This window comes from Sardina pilchardus, chromosome 14 (assembly GCF_963854185.1).
Source record: "Sardina pilchardus chromosome 14, fSarPil1.1, whole genome shotgun sequence".
Taxonomy (NCBI): domain Eukaryota; kingdom Metazoa; phylum Chordata; class Actinopteri; order Clupeiformes; family Clupeidae; genus Sardina; species Sardina pilchardus.
This window is the reverse complement of record NC_085007.1, coordinates 10,743,204-10,761,065: the sequence shown is the minus strand read 5'-3', so window position 1 is coordinate 10,761,065 and position 17,862 is coordinate 10,743,204. Positions and strand designations below refer to the sequence as shown.

Sequence of the window (17,862 nt, the reverse complement as noted above, 5' to 3'; positions counted from 1 at the left end):
CTGCTGAGCACTGATTGCCTTTGCTTTAGGGGCTGTTTAACGTGGAGCTGGTTTTTACAATGACACAGGGTTTGAGGTTGACTTTAAGAGAGTCGGATTTATTGTCGCGGAGGGCCTTGCGGGAGGATTTTACGAAGGGTCGGCTTTCAGGCTGCATTCAGGGGTTGGTGCTCGCAGCCAGGGGAGTTCTTCGCAGCTGCGAGATGACTATTAGAGGCGTGGTGGGTTGAGAAGGCTCCAAAAAGGCCTAGCTTTTTTTTTTTTTTTTTCGTCTCCAGGTTGTGCTGGTAGCGAGAAAGCGAAATGTCTAGTTTTTGCACTCGTAAACACAGCGAGGGGTTACAGCGTCAGCTGAACTCTCTGTGGTTTAGCAGGTTGGCGTGAAAAGACGCTTGTGGTTTGTTGCGCTACCGAGCGCAAGGCTCAGTGTGGTTAGTCGGTCGGGTTGATGATTGCAGAGTAGGTCTTGCAGAGACCCAAAGCTAGAGCTTTTTCTGAGGGCACAGTGTCTGTCATTGGAGAGAGAAGTCGCGGTGGTAAAGCAAACTTCTGACAGTGCTTGATGGATTAGGCGTAATACATGCAAATGTGCTCTATTTGTCTTCGCCGGCGTAACCCTAACTAGAGCCCTGAGATGAATCGATAAGCAGCACATTCCTGTTCAGCAGCACCTGACCTGTATTCGCAGACCTACAGGAAATGACTTTGGAGCGCGGAGCGGCGCGGGCGAGAGAACATTTCTGTCGTGTTCAATCAGATAATTAATCTTTACTGTTACGCAGCGTTAATCTCAGCCTCCTGTCTCGTATACCAGCACTTCAGGCCTGCGCTAGGCCGACAGTGACCTCGCCCCGTGTCACGCATGTGGCCACAGAGAGAGAGCCAATTCTGCTGCGAGGACCTGATATTGTCTCAACCCGGCTGCCATATTTGTTTTGTATATACGACTCCTAAAACCCCTTTTAGATGCTTTTTTAAAAAAAAAAAATCCAGCAGGAGAAGAGAGGAGGAAAAAAGAAGGTCACGCTGTTGTGTTTTGGGATGAAGTGGGAGGGTGGTTTGGGGTCTTAAGACTGAGTGCATCTCTTGTTAGGTCACTCAAAAAGAGCCTCGGGACTCAGGAAGATATTAGGATGCTGAAAATAGAATTTGGTGGGTGTGGCGGCAGGGGAGCAAAAAAAGTGTGTGTGTGTGTGTGTGTGTGTGTGTGTGTGTGTGAGTGAAACATCTTCCCATGCACATCTACAAGCAAAAGAGAGAAAGACGGAGGAAATAAAATAATATTTAGAAGTCAAAACCAATCCAGACTGCTGACAATTACTGTATGTCCCTCTGTACAGTACAGTTGTTAGGAAACAGTCTCGGGTGTAATGCTAAGCATAGTGAGGTTCCCAGTAACGAGATATTCAGTACTGAACACAAGATGGTGTCTCGTAACAGGGAAGAGGAAAACATCATGCTCTTGGACTGAAAAGGCTGTAACCATGCTGTAATCAAAACCAGCCCTAGCCACCTTCCTACGATTCTGTGTCTTTAATAAATGAGATATGATAGTTATTTTTTACAATTAGCTCATTAGAGCAATTAGATTAATGGTAATCTACAACACCAGGATGATTATACACAAACAACATCCCACTGCACTCCTTGACTATGGTGACCAGACGTCCCCGGTTTCAGGGGACAGTCCCCGTTTTTGGTTGCCTGCCCCCGGGAAAATACAGAAAAACTACCTACTGTATGTCCCTGTTTTTTGAAGATAAAACTTATATTTATTTCAATCAGATTGATAGTCAAACTGAAAATGTCACTGTTTTTTTCTCCATATTTTGGGGATGTCCCTGTCCCTGGTTTCGGTGTCATCTGGACATCTGAGTGACCTTAAATACACCTCAGTCCTATCAGTTCAGTGTGCATCATCTATGATTCCACACGATGAGATGAAAGAAGTATATGGGGGCAGCCGTGGCCTACTGGTTAGGGTTTCGGGCTTGATTCTATTCTATTCTATTCTATTCTATTCTATTCTATGGCTGAGTCAGAAGTTCGCATGACGGTTTGACTTTGAGAAAGTGCGTGCAGAGATTAGACAGAACTGAAGCCCTTTGCATTTGTCTTTTGTCTGCTCTGCCCCCGTGGAGCCCCTGGAGGCCCTAAAGCTGCTCATCTGGATGCTCCCACTCGCACTGCACAGGCCCAACACTTTAGGGGATCAACTTGAGAGAGACACAGTCCCGCGTGTGTGTGTGTGTGTGTGTGTGTGTGTGTGTGTGTGTGTGTGTGTTTGTGTCTGTGGGCGGGTGGATAATTGACACCGAATTGTTCAATCTTGCCAATCTAATTCATCATTAAATTCAAGGATACCAGAGATAATCCTTCACTGTCCTCCATCCCCTGTGTCCTTCTGTCTCACAACCTCCCGAACCAAGCAAGCACTCTGTCTCACTTTCTCTCTGTATTCCTCTCGATCTTTCCCTCCCTCTCTCCCTCCCTCCCTCCCTTTCTCTCTGGCAGGTCAGTGTGTAAAGGGTTAATCCACATTCCAGCGTTCACTTCTCCTCTCCTCCCAATCTATCAGCAGGCTCTGAGCCGTCACTAATTGGGCCGTTAATGAATCCATGAACAAACCCTTGTCTATCGGTCTCCTCCATGACCACTCCACTTCAAAGAAAAACATGCACAACCCCCGCCCAACCAAACCATCCCAAACAACAATTACCATTGTTTTTGAATTAGTGCTACAGCAAATGCATCTTATTTCAGAAGCTGAAGTGACAGTGATGGGGTGAGATTAAGAGTTCAGAGACCGCAGAGTAAATTCAACAGTGTCAGTTCAGTGTTCATCTCGCTTATTTTCTCGTTTTACACTTGCAGGTTTCTTTAAGTTCTTTAAGTTAAGATAACTCTTGATTTTAACACTATTCTGAGTTGATATGGTCCCATTAAATTAAGTGTTAAAACTACAGGCAATAGCTGATCAGAGATCATGTTCGAGTTCGTTACTGTCTTCATATCTAAAGGGGGTTAACACCTACAGTATTACAATTAACTCTTGAAGAGTTTTGAGGAATTTAACACTTCAAATTGTACACTTGTGATATCCTGTGCAACCCCTTCAATGCCCCAAAGAGAGGACTGTTTCATCATTCAGTCATACACGGATGTGTAAGGGCCTCATCTCTGACCAGTACATAGAGGCGGGGCCACAGGTCAGTCTGGCCTCGCGGCGTTAGATTCGGCGATGTTGCGAAATGCTAGTTTTTGCTCTCCTGACATGGTCTGATGGAGAGACCAGAAACAGGGGCTTTTATTCATTAGTGTGAGTCTGACAGAAAAAAACACACAGCACAATGAGCTGCAATGTGGCCGAGTGGAGGGATAGGTGGGGCAGAGGTTCTTTTTGTCACACACACACACACACACACACACACGCGCGCGCGCATGCACACACAGAGAGATACAGACACAAATGCATGTACTGTACACACACACACACACCATGCATGCACACATTCATACACACTCATACATACACAGAAACAGAAACACAGAGACAGACAGCAACACACACACTCACACAATCACACACCCATAAACACACACACACACAGAGAGAAACACACACACAGAAACAGAAATACACAGACAGACAGCAACACATACACTCACACAATCACACAATCACACACACACACACACACACACACACACACACACACACAGAAACACACACACACACACACACACACACACACAGTCTCTCTGCTGCTGAGGACAGCTTGCGCCTGATTCACAGCATTCCAGCCCTCTCCCAACATTCCCTCCTTGCGCTGTGGTTTGCGCGCGAGCGCCCCGCACTGACGTCAGCCGGCTCCGACGTTGGCTGTTTAAATAGACGACGGGGACCCTGCGGGAGTGTTTAGCCGAACCAGGCACCTCTGTTGTGCCAAAAACATTTCCAGCCACAGCGGCAGCAGTTCCTCTACTCTGAAAAATGGCACCATGACACCACCTTCTCCTCGCCAGACCTCTGAGTGTGTGTGTGTGGGTGTGTGTGTGGGTGTGTGTGTTTGTGTGTGTGTTTGTGTGTGGGTGTGGGTGTGGGTGTGGGTGTGGGTGTGGGTGTTTGTGTGTGTGCTTGTGTGTGGGTGTGGGTGTGGGTGTGTGTGTGTGTGTGTTTGTGTGTGAGTGTGGGTGTGTGTGTGTGTGTGTGTTTGTGTGTGTGTGTGGGTGTGTGTGTGGGTGTGTGTGTTTGTGTGTGTGTTTGTGTGTGGGTGTGGGTGTGGGTGTGTGTGTGTGTGTGTGTGTGTTTGTGTGTGAGTGTGGGTGTGTGTGTGTGTGCGTTTGTGTGTGGGTTTGACTGTCCGTGTGGGTGTGGGTGTTTAGGTGAGTGTGTGTGTGTGTGTGTGTGTGTGTGTGTGTTTGTGTCTGCACACCCATCTCCGTTAATATGTTTAGAGTTGGCGCTTGTCTTATCTATGACATTCGATGTCCAAAAACTAAATTCCAAAAGAGACAGAGAAAGTGAGAGTGAAGAAAATTCAGGACTGCCAGACTGTCTGTATTGAACCTACTGTATGGTAAGCACATGTAATGGCAGTGGATTGATTTCTAATTCAAGTGACCTATTTTCAAATGTTTTCATAGTAAGCACCAGATCCATGCAAACGCCCATCTGTCTGGACTATCATGGCACAGAAGGGAGTTTCTGTAGTTAGCAACTTAATTTACTAGAGAAACTGAAAATATATTAAACAAATGTGTTTGCATGTATGGTATACATGTATGCATGCAGCGTGTGTGTGTGTGTGTGTGTGTGTGTGTGTGTGTGTGTGTGTGTGTGTGTGTGTGTGTGTGTGTGTGTGTTTTGGATAAGAGGACTTTTGTGAGCAAAAGGGATCTTCCAGTATTACCTTGGCCTTTTAAGGGCCCAAATGTGTAGCCTGAAAACATTTGTGAGTGGCAGGACATTCACTTCTGTGTTGTCATCACAAAACAAGCTTTCACAGCAAAAAACAGGAACAGATCTACTGTAGCCTACATGCCAAAAGATCCCATATGACAAATATAAAATAATGATCTCACCAGTTAATTACCAAAACATAAATGATTTTTATGACCAATAAAGAGGTGTGACCTATAAAGAGATGTATGCTCGTGCCCATATAAAACCAATAGCATACGTTGTCGGATAGTTTGCAGCGTTTCAGCGCATTTTTACAAGCCTGCATTGGGGTATTAGAAATTTCATCAGCTTGAGAAAGGAAGCGCAACAGCGGAAGGAAATACAATATCACTCCATCTGACATCTTGCCGTTCCATGCGTGGCCTTACACAACGGTTTTAATATCCACTTGCCACAATAAGTATGTGTGATTTTTCATTTGAATTCTGCCTGAGCCAATGTTGCGCAACTGGCTAACATAATTTAATTTTTTTGCAGAGTGTGGGGGGAAGGGAGGAAAGTGTTCATCTCCGTGCATGTGGTATCGCTACGCCAGGTTTCTCTCTCTCCCTCCCTCTCTCTCTCTCTCTGTCTGTTTCTCAACCCTTACGCTTCGACATTTCTCTTTCACGTTCTCTATCTTTATCACTCTCTTTCTCTATCTCCGTTTCACTCATTCTTTCTTTCTTTCTCTCCCGAGGCCAAAAGCATGACAGTTATGTTTGCACCACCTTTGGGGAATGTTCAGGGTTTTTAGTTGGCCAGAAAGAAAAAAAACGAGACTAAAAAACCAGTGGCCTATATTCCACCGCTCTCTGGCCAGCCCTCATCATGTGGCTAGTGGTGGCGGTCACTACAGCTCTCCTCTCATCTTCTCTCCCTTCCTATCTCCCTCTCTTCTATCCTATATTCCCCTTTCCTCTCCTCTCATCTTCTCCCCCTTCCTATCTCCTTCTCTTCTATATCTTCCCCTTTCCTCTCCTCGTCATTCTCCTCTCCTCTGCATGTTTGTGTTCTCTCTTTTCTCTCTCTCATGTGCACACACATACACACACACACACACACACACACACACACACATTCTCACACTCTCTAAGCAGCATCAACCTCCGCCCCTCTGCCCCCTTCTCTTCAATTATGCCCCACACACACACACTCTACGTTTCCCTTCGACACACACACGCACACACACACACACACACACACAGACACACACACACACACACACACACACACACAGAGAAGCACAAATAATATCAGTTGTATTTTGTGAAATGCTCACCATTACACTAGGCTTTCAATACACAGCCTCACACTCTTGTCCACCCGTTGCGTTTTATAGGGTCATATAGTCAAATACATACACATACTGTACAATATCAGGGAAAACACCTACGCTCACATACACACACAGACACAGACACAGACACACACAGACACACACACACACACACATATCATCGGACTGTTCAGGCAGGACCAGGACCTGATACTGCTGCTTTTTCTGCTAATGTAAAAACAGGAGAGGCTGGACGTGGCACACACACACGAGCGCTGTGTCTGCTGGCCATTTCTGGGATTGTGCTGTGGCATGGTGTGATTTGCAGTGGAGACCAGCAGGCAGTCGAGCAGGCAGGCAACCACCCTCTATACCCACAGAGCACGCGTGCACGCATACACGCACACACACACACACACACACACATACACACATACATGCACACACACACACACTCCCTTCTCTGTGGGGTGTGAGCAAACCTCCTGCTGCCGATAGCACATTCAAAGCCCAGTAAAGCATGTCAGCAACACACTCGGTACACACACACACACACACACAAACACACACACACACTCGGTTCACACACACACACACACATGCGCCATCGACACCCGTCTACACACACACACACACACAAACACACACACACACACACCATCGATATCTGTCTACACCTATAGTTTCTCCATTTCCCTCGCCCATATTCCATAATAGCATCCGAGAGCGCTCGCCGCCTCCGGCGCTAAAAAGCGTCTCCGCTGAGCGGGGTGAGGCCTGTCCCCAGTGCTACACGGCAACCGCCGCTACAGAGCATCCGAGCGACCAACGCAGTGACAGCTCCTTTAGCACGGTGGAACGCCTGGCCATGTTGGTCAGCGCTGGGTGTTTATGTGCGTCTGTGTGTCTGTGTGTGATAGATAGATAGATAGAGAGAGAGAGAAAAAGGGAGGGAGGGATGGAGGGAGGGAGGGAGGGAGAGAGGCTCACCGAAAGACGGTCAGACAGAAAGGAGAGGAGCAGAGGGAGAAGGAGAGGAGGAGGCGTCTCGTCCTCGGTACAGACGGACCCCGCGCGCGTGGTAAGACACGGCGGCGGTAGGGGCAGGGGCAGGGGCAGTGGCAGAGGAAGAGGATGAGGGGGATGGAGGATGGGGGAGGAAGAGGAGGGGGAGGATGGGAGCATGCATCTCCGAACATCACCTCCCCAAGAGCTGCGACAGGGGCTGGACCAACACCCCCCCATCGAGCAGCATGCTTCTCCAGATGCTGAATAACAATTACAACCTCTAACACACACACACACACACACACACACACACACCCATATACACCTCATCCCATGCCTAGCTGAATAGCATACCCAATGGAGGCTAACCATTGCAAGAATGACATGAGATGTTTTTCCTTTTTTTTTAAATGATGAGAGAAGGTGAAAGGGATAAATACACACGTACACACAGAAGAAACAAGGGACATAGAAAGGGAGCGACACAGAGAGAGAGAGAGAGAGAGAGAGAGAGAGAGAGAGACAGGGAGAGAGAGAGAGGGAGGCTGCTCTTACCGTTTCACTGTATGCCTTCCATTCAGTACTGGCACTGCAGACAAACACTCCTAGTGAGGCAGGGAGAGGGAGTGTGCCGTCCTTAGTCCCAATCCTCCAACATCCTCCTATTTTTTCCCCCTATCTCTCCTCCTCAGAGCACGCCGCCTCTCTCTCTCGCCTTCTCTCTATCCCTCTATTTCTCCCCTCTCTCCTCTTCTCTCTCTCTCTCGGTCTTGGTCTCACTTTCTCCCTCCGATATTCTTCCCTTCTTCTCTGCCTTCTGTATTTCTCTGGCTCCCTTCCTTGTGTTATTGTCTGTGTGTCGTTTCCTCTGCCGCTAGCTCCAAGGCAGTTAAGAGACACTGCAGCGGTGGGGGAGGAGGGTGTGTATGTGTGTGTGTGCGCGCTCGCTTGTGTGTGCATGTGTGTGTGTGTGTGTGTGTGTCAGAGCGAGAGAGAGAGAGAGAGAGAGGGAGCGAGAGAGAGTGCAGGAGAGAAACAGGGGGAGGAGTCAGTGGGTATTTGAGAGAAGGGGAAAACAGCTAGGATTAAATCATGAGAATCAGAGAGAAACAGAGAGAGAGAGAGATAGAGAGAGAGAGAGAGAGAGAGAGAGAGAGAGAGAGAGGGAGGGAGGGAGGGAGGGGTAGAGACGGGGAGAGGCAGAGAGAGGCTATGTTCTTGTGGTGTGAGTGTAAAGTAATAGCTATGTAAAAAATGAGGGCCACGTCCAGAGAGGGGAGCAGAGAGCAGAGAGAGGCTGGTGGATGTGAATCGCCTTATCTGGCATTTCTGACCGGAGCCACCGGGCAGCTCATTTCATTGATGTCTGAGAGAGCCACGGAGAGGGAGGGAGAGGGAGAGGGAGAGAGAGAGAGAGAGAGAGAGGGAGGGAGGGAGAGAGAGAGACGGAGAGAGAGAGGGCGAGTGGGAGTGTATCTGTGTGTGTTTGGGAGGGGGGGTGAAAGAGGAGAGAGGGGAGGGCAGAAATGACGGCAAGAGAGACTGTGAGGAGGAGGGGGTGATGGTGGGGTGGGGTGGGGGGGCTTGAATAATGGTGTAATGTGCTGTTTCCGTGCCAACTGTCTCTGTGACAGAAGGACGGTTTCCTTGGCGATCATTGGCTCTCCGCTGATATTGATAGATGTACCGACAAATAACCATTTCAGCCATAATAACATTTCAAATCCTGCAACAGGGCCGGAGCCAGAGGTGTGGTTTGTTTTTGCAGGGTTTCGACTCCCTTTGGTGCAGATAGCCACCACCTCACCATCTCCTCCCTGCACAGTCAGCCGGGAAACGGCAAGGCTTCTTCGGCAAATACTATGTACTACAGCTTTTGTGTGTGTGAGCCAACGGGTGACACAAGATACCCCAAACTCATGCACACACACACACACACACACACACACAAAAACGCAGACATGCACGCACACACACACACACACACACACACGAACGCACACACACAGAGCGAGAGAGAGAGAGAGAGAGAGTGATATGGAGGCAGTACTCATGTGACACAGACTGCCCTGCTACACAAATGCAGTCGTTGTGCAAAAGGGCCTCCACCCCACCCTTCCACCTCATACAAGCATGGACACACACACACACACACACTCTTCACATGCAAAAACACAACCTCTCTGTCTCCCTCTTGCATGCACACATACACACTTTTTACATGCACCTCACTTTGCACCCTATCTCTGACCACCCTCACTTCTCTTGCGAAATGGCCCAGTGTCAGCTTGCATGCTGAGGAACAGGCCTGAGAAACCCCACTATGGCAGTTTGAGCTTCCTTCCCACTGTAGTCTTGTCTTACTTCATCCGTATCCCCAAATTAAGCAATGAACGTGCTCTCTTTTATTGTATTCCTCCAGTTTGTAGGAATACTATACATATATGTAAATGTCTGTGTCAATGTACAGTATATGTATGAAAAATGGTTGGTTGTATGTGCCATCTCCTTTGTCTTCGACCATGTATGTGCCATCCCTATGTCTTCGACCATGTACAGTATGTGCCATCTCCTATATCTTCGACCATGTATGTGCCATTCCTATGCCTGTGACCATGTATGTGCCATCTCTATGCCTGTGACCATGTATGTGCCATCTCTATGCCATATACGATGCAATGATGGAAAATCATCCTAATCAAGCTGACAACAAATAAACTAACTAACTATAACTTATTCTCTATCCACACGCCTCTCTGTCTCTTTCTATCTGTCTGACTGTCTGTCTTTCCGTTTGTCTATCTCCTGTCCCTCGAACTAATAAAGCTGCTCATTCCTAACATGATCCTATTAGTTTTGTTGTCGCTGACAGGCGCCTTTTGCAATCAGCTATCATATCGCATGTTGTCATATGCCAGACAGCGTCAGACAATGTCCTAAATTAAATAAGTTATAAATATCCTCTTGGTTCAAAGCTGCAACCCACACAGTGATAAGGATTTTTTTTTTCTTAAGAAAGAAAGAAAAAACACACACACCTTCACCAGATCTGAGCATATCAAAAGAAAAAGGGTACAAAGGTGTTTCATGAGTAAACTAATGCACGGTACTAATTACTGGTGACCATGGCAACGTAGCTTCCTAGTAAAATTCCCCTGATCCAAAGATGGTGAATTCAGACCTTTGGGGATAAAATGATATCTTAGTACACTGTACCTCGAGTAGCTGGAAATCGAGTAGAAACCATTTTAGAGGGTCAATTGTGTGTGTGTGTGTGTGTGTCCCTGTATGAGTGTGTGTGATGTGTATTCATAGAGTTCATTGTTTAGTCTACTCACTGTTGTCAGAATTGTAAGATCCAATTTCAAGATTTTAGTTAATTTTCATCACACTAATCACATTTCAGAAATGGCCTTGAAAAGACCTCATTAGTTAATTTGCCAAATGTGAGGTAGTAAGCAATTTTAAACAAGAGCACTCCCCATTTCATCAGCTCCATTTTCATGCACTCAAAAACAAAATGGCTGACATTTAAGCCTGCCTAAATTCCTGATATGTGGCAAAGAAGGTCAGAAGTCACCAGCAACAATTGATGGTGGAAAAAATTGATTGAAAAAAAAAAGATGGCTGCTGCTCTGCTGTGCTTTCTGATCCATCAATTTATCAATGTCCTATACAAAAGTATGCCCTAGGGAGAACCCCTAATGTGGCAGAGGGCTGTGGAGAACATTTTGTGGTAATCCCACCGTGAAATAACTCCCATCTTTCTTCAAAGGAGGTAATAACCAAGCAGGAAGCTCAGAAGCTTTGTCCTTTTGCCAGTTTTAGGAGGAGGAGGGAAGGGATACTGCAGCAGGTGCCTGGTTGATACCCTCTCCATCCGGAAAGCTCATGGACTGATAAAAAAAAAAAAAAAAACCCTCTGCAATGGATACTTTGGCAAGCAGCGGGCTCTTGGCCATCTGGCCGAGGAGGTTTAGATATCTGTGGTAGGTGAAATCACACGGTACGGGGTACAAGAGAGGTCAAGGTGCCGTGTCAAAGGTCACATTTCACTTTAATCACGTGAGGAATAAGTTCAGTTATTGCAAAGTTTGCATTACAGAATGCTAAGTAGATGAACACATAATGGAGTTGCGGAGGAGCCAAGGTGTGAAGATCATAGGGATAGAACACAACAGCAGTATGTGGCTGGTCATGGTCATATTTCTGTGTAATCAGGCTTGTGTTCCATGAGAAAAAACACATACTCGTTGCAAAGGCAAACACCCTTCCTGTAGCCATGGTTTCCTCGGGTGGTTGCGGTTGGTAGGCAATGCAATTTGCTTCCGTAAGATCAGCATGTTGGCCAATCTAAGGGCAGGCCTTCCTTATCTTAACCCCTTTGAAAGAGGTTGCTGTTGTTGCTAGTATGCTAGACATTTAATCACAGGCTTACACTGATGACATAAAGACTAGTAACTGGACAGTCAACTGGCTGGCTAGTTAGCTAAGCTAACTATTTTAAGTTTTGTCCACTAAACCCTCCACATATCACAACACGGCCAAAGAAAGTGGTTCATTTCACTTGCATGTATCTGTAGCATAATATACCTGTACCAAAATGCACCTGTAATGTACCTGTGCCATAAATAATCTATACCTAGTATAGATAAGGGATGGTAAGTACCTTTTCTTGCGTCGTGTAACCTGCTTTCTCCAAACTGTGCTGTGGCAGCTGGTGGTGAGGGACTGTTCCTCTTCTGGGCTCCGTCAGCATATTCTTATCTCCACATCTGTCCACCACTACTGCATGGTCTCTATGGCCCAGCTTGGTGCTTTACAACTGGGGACAAAAGAGGAGGTTTCCTTTTAAAAAAAAAAAAAAAAAATCTGTTTTACTGTATTGTCTGAAACGTGTACGCTTAACATATTCTTCAGAAATGTAGACTGGTAGGTCAGGCAATACCGAACAAGTGAATGAAGCCATGGAAATCCAATCCATCATGTTTTAATAACATTGTTCAAACACCTTCACATTCATATGCCATGATTGAAACAGTTAAGTAGTATCAGGATAAGGACATACCTGCGCTGTCATCACACATGCTGCAACAACCTCAGACATGAGAGGTGAGCTTGCTAGCATAGCATGTGAGTTAAAACCCATTTCTGCTAGCAGCACACATTTTTCTGGTGTGAGGAAGGATCAAGATTTTCACCCAGAATCGCTCTATGCCAGCCTGCCCCCTCTGTCCCTCTTTATAGCACATCAAAAAATGGCTTCAACTTAATGTGCTCTCTTTATTTATCTGTTTTATTATTATGGCTGCTGCTAACATAGCTAATGTAATGGTCATGTAGTTTTTTTCCCCCGTCATCCACTTCCTGAATTTTTGGTCAACGATTCCCAGGATACGTAACACTGGGGCACATGAAACTTGGTGGGCATGTAGCACCAGTAGACTTTTACGGAAAAATGTAGTTTGGTCCTCGGGGGCCACTCCTACGAAACACACCAAAGCTTGTATTATGAGGGGGTCATCCCTATGTTCTCCGGGTCCTATGTTCCCCGGTTTTCCCCAAAAGGGTCCTATGTTCCCATAGGACCCTTTTTGGAAAAGCAGGGGAACATAGGACACTTTGTAAAATGTAAGAAAAAAAGGGTCCTATGTTCCCCAGTCCCATACAAAGTGGGGAATATAGGACCTGGGTAACATAGGGATGACCCCTCATTGAGAATCTCCTGCTTGAGCAACAATCTAACAACACCAAACTCATGTCCAGGGAACAACCATGATGATGAAAATGTCTTCCTGTACTGTGCATTACTCAAAACCACCACCATGTCCATGTTACACACTGTTACGCCACAGAATCCACAGGATTGCTCAAAGTGTGACAGGATGGGGACAGGAAGTGTCTCTCCTCCTGAGAAGTTGGCAGTACAGGTCATCTTCAAATGAAGGTATATTTAGAAACTACAGCACACAGAGGAACTCATTAGAAAGCAGAACTCACATCAATATTGAAACCAAATTTGAGAAGATTTAGAGGAAAACACTTCTTTGAACTTAAACCTAAATGTTGAATTTGCCCAGACAAATGCACATGTTTATTTTTGCTTTAGGCTAGGCTACTCATACGTTCAGATCACACATTATTATGAGTCAGAGAAAGATTGCATGTGGTCATACTCAATCATCTTCATGAATAAAATAATCTTTTAAGTTGGTTAACAGTGACTGTGAAGCTGATAAATGAGGAAGTATAGTCTACCTCACATGTAGCTACTACAGGAAACTAATCTACTGTGTCATCTCTTTCTTTTAATTCAGGCTAGGGTGTGAGCGAGTGCTGTACGTGTGTCTATTGACTGAAAAACAGATAGCAAATCAGCAAAATACCAAATACAAAATGCTGAACATGTGTGCCTCTTATCTGATGGACCAGAGGAAGCTAATCGCGTTGATCTGTGCAAACATTTTTCTGTTTGTTTTCATCACGGAGTGTCACCATCCTGTAACAAAATTTTTGGTACATTTTTCAGGTCAGGTCTCCACTGATGGAACAACGGAGAGGCCCTTTGGGTTTTTTTTCCCCGTCATTGCTCATACTTAACCATTGAATTAGCATTAGCAAAGGTACCAATAATGTGTGTGTGTGGGTGGGGGGGGGGGGGGGGGGGGGGGGGGGGGAAGAAAAAGAAAAACTAAGCAGTTGAAAACCTGCTGTTGGACTTGTCTGCCCATTGTAGCCTACCTCCTCTGCGTTTGCAGCCTCTGACTTGAGTTGATAACTCGGTGCACTCGTAGATGAGATCTGGAAAATGAGAATCAAAGCACATGACTCAGAGAAAGAACATGGATTTTCCCTCCCTCTCTCTCTCTCTCTCTCTCTCTCTCTCTCTCTTTCTATCCATGAGAGAGGCCAAATCGAGATTAGGCCCACATTTTGCTGATCCACTGAGCCTGTGTGTGTCTCTCGCAGGGCTCGATGAGCTGAGATGAGATGAGAGGAAATGAAATGGATCTAAGTGACAACTCGCTCTTCGCATTGCCCGTACAGAGGCAGCACGTGGTTTGAGAAGGTAGTCTGGAATGTTCTCTCTCTCTCTCTCTCTCTCTCTCTCTCGTTCTCCATCCCCACTGCCCCTTGTTCTCATAATGCTTCTCTCTTTCCCTTGGGAAATGTGTGGGGTTTTTTTCTTGCTTGATGTTGGTGTAGTTGGGGTGTGTAGCTCATATCATGTTCGACAAAGAAATGATGTTGGTGTAGTTGGGGTGTGTAGCTCAAATCATGTTCGACAAAGAAAAGTCAAAATCTCTCTTTCACTCTATTATTCTCCATCACCTCTATCTCTATCACCTCATCTCAGTGTCTGTCTATCCATCGTACCATGGTAATTTGAACGTTTTAAGATGTCCTTTGTCTATATGATGTCTCAACAAAGAAGTTAAAATCTCTCTCTCCCTCTCTCTTCTTCTCCATGACACCTCATCTGCTTTCTCTCTCTCTCTCTCTCTCTCTCTCTCTCTCTCTCACACACACACACACACACACACACACACACTCAGTGAGTGTATGTGTGTGTGTATGTATGTCTATCTATCTATCTATCCATCCCTTTGCCTCCATTCTCTCCCTCTTTTTCTCTCAGCATCGATCCACGATATTCTTCTCTCTTGACCCCCAGACATATTTATCCCATACACTCTCTTCCTCCTTTTCTCTCTGCTTCACCCCTTTCACCTTTTCTCTCTCTCACTCTCTTTCCCCCTTTCTCTCTCTCTCTCTCTCTCTCACACACACACACACGAAAACACACACACACACACACACGCACACACACGCACACACACGCGCGCGCCCTCTCTCGCTCCTCTCAGCTTCCTGCCTCCCTAATCCGTAATCCTGTGAGATGCACTCAGGCGGCGCCGTAACGGCAGCTTTGATCAGCGCTCCTATCAGAGGCCCTGTCAGCGCACCCGGATCCTGGGGCTGGCTCCCCCAAAACCCAGAGGGGCGCAGTCGGAAAAAAAAAACTCCCACCACACCCCTCCACCACCCTGCCACCACACCCCTCCACCACCCTGCCACCACACCTGTCTCTCTCCTCTGTCTCCTCAAGATCTATTCTATAGTCTGTGAATGAGAGCTCATATGGCCAGTTTCATACATTTCAACGTCAGGACAGGAGTATAGAGACGTTACTGACTGAAAGACTTGTAATGTGCATCTTTGTCAATTGCTGTGTTAAAGCAACACTAAAGCACTTTCCCCCTGTCACACGAATGCTATTTGTTTATCAAATAACGATTTAGCAATTTAACAAATAATGATGTCCACAGACAAAGTAAAGTATGTTGCATGATTTTATGAAAGTGTGATGTATTGCGACATTGAAGCAAGTCAAATTTGTAGTTTCTTATGTCTCATTCCATCGTACTACAAAACCGCTACCCGTTCTGGTATACTTAGTGCGGTAACCAATAGAGGGCAGCGAAGCAAATGCAGAAGTGCCGTTCACACTGTTACAAGTTGATGAACCACTGAAATGATTTTGGGAACATTATTTTAAGGTACAATAAACTCTTTAGTGATGCTTTAAAGGAGCCCTGTGAGTTGTGGTCTAAAGCTAGTGAACTTGGCATGCAAAAAAAAGGCATAGAAAACTTGACAAACAGAGCCTTATTGCCACAGTTACATTTATTAATTTGCCAGATGCTTTTATCCAAAGTGATTTACATATGACAATTATATTACAAGGGCCTTTCTTCCCAGAGCAACTCCAGGTTAAGTGCCCTGCTCAAGGGCACAATGGTGGAAGCCTGGAATAGAGAGCACAGCTTTTAAGTGGCATGCTAGCACAGCTCCTTAGCCTCTATGCTACCACCTGCCCTTGCTAACATGCTAACTGGTGTCTTTTAGTCATACAGTCATCAAAGTCGTGCTGTGAAAGGTTTCTTTCATTTTTGCATGTTCCAGGCCAGGCCACAGAACTGCATAATGTATCCTGGATGATTAACACATGTGTTTATCTGTGCCTCTCATGACCATAGACTGTAGCCTACCATCTAAATTAATTTGATGAAAACCCCAGAACATTGCATAGTGTTGCCAAAAACAATTGTTTTGTACTTAAAGGGATAATCCGGAGTGAAATGCACTTTAGATCAATTTTTCGGACTATTGGGAGTACATACGTTGAGTTGACACCAAAATCATGTCATTCGGATGTATTTTGAGAAAGTTCGAGTTCACCGTTTTTAGCCAAAACTTGTTAGCCTGGAAGTGACCGGGGCAGGTCCTTTCGCCACTACAAAACGCTATTTTTATACCTCTTCTACTGTTCCAAACAACACTACAGTTACGTGGTAGTGAGTAGAGGGTTCCTAAAGCCAAACCGAAGTATCCTCACGTCTTTATGTGGTCGGATAGAGAGTCCAGAATGAATTTAATCGAGTCAGTACCTCAGAACTTTCTCAAAATACATCCGAATGACATGATTTTGGTGTCAACTCAACGTATGTACTCCCAATAGTCCGAAAAATTGATCTAAAGTGCATTTCACTCCGGATTATCCCTTTAATCAACAGTATATTGTATACAGAGGGAAAACGTAATAAAAAATAAACACAAAACAAGCGGCATGCTTTTTCCTCAATTCTCTTAGATGGAGGAACAAGGCTGTGTAAGACTGTAAGGCAGAGAGAGAGAGAGAGAGAAAGCGAGTCAGCCGCTTCAGACTCGGAAATGGATTTCCTTGTGTGGGGAGTAAGGTGATCTGTGTGTTGATAGCGAGACGACACTCTGGCTTCCCCAACACGAGGGCCCCTGTGCCATGCATCCATTCCATCCTCAGCAAGCCAAGTGCTGTGAAATCTTAAGGTCTGCTTGAAGTTGGCGAGCCAGCCATGACAGTTATGCCAAATTTATATGTGGCAGCACATACCCCCAGAACCTCAGACAGAATTCCAGACATTCTGGAATGTTCTTGTTTGACTTAATGGAGACATCATTAAGCAAAATATGTGATCTAAGGTATTCTGTTCCTTGTTGATTATCTTATATGTCTCATATCCAAACAATGATGTCCAAGACTGACATAAGGTGAGACATCATAAGCATACAAACATGTAATTATGATTTTAACTGTGTTTTCTGCATTTTACCCATCCAGGGGTAGTGTGCACATATACATACACACACACACACACACACACACACACACACACACACACACACACACACACACAGTAAGCACACACCCGGACCAGTGGGCAGTCCTTATTCCGTTGCCCGAGAGGTTCAATCACTCCCCTCACCCACATTTTTCTTACCAGTTGAGCCGGCCATCCTTTGGTCACAAGTCCGATTCCCTAACCAGTAAGCCACGGATGCCCTAACCCAAAAGACAGGCAGCTGGACAGACAAATAGGTAACCCGAAGACAGTGTCTGTCCTTAGTAGTAACATAGACAGGGCTGAACACATGGGCTGACAACCACAGGCACAAACTGGATACGTCTAAAGAACCTCCCACGCCTGCCCGGGTCACTTCAGTCCTCCAAGTGATCCGATCCGATCTTTTTTCCATAGGTGTGTGGACTTGCTGTAGTGTATAGGCCCTAGGCCACGTGTCAGAGAGC

General features: G+C 45.9%; 1 protein-coding gene across 2 annotated transcripts in view; it reads right to left on the bottom strand.

Annotated features, from left to right (window-relative positions):
- Positions 1-12,040, bottom strand: part of gnaz (guanine nucleotide binding protein (G protein), alpha z polypeptide) — a 53,157-nt gene extending 41,117 nt beyond the window's left edge. The window contains exon 1 of one of the 2 annotated variants that reach the window (XM_062554142.1): positions 11,902-12,040. The gene's annotated coding sequence lies outside the window, so the exon portion shown is untranslated. Of the gene's footprint in view, positions 1-7,787; positions 8,171-11,901 lie in introns of those variants that run through there. The other variant, XM_062554140.1, reaches the window with a different exon arrangement.
- Between the last annotated feature and the right edge of the window lie 5,822 nt (positions 12,041-17,862).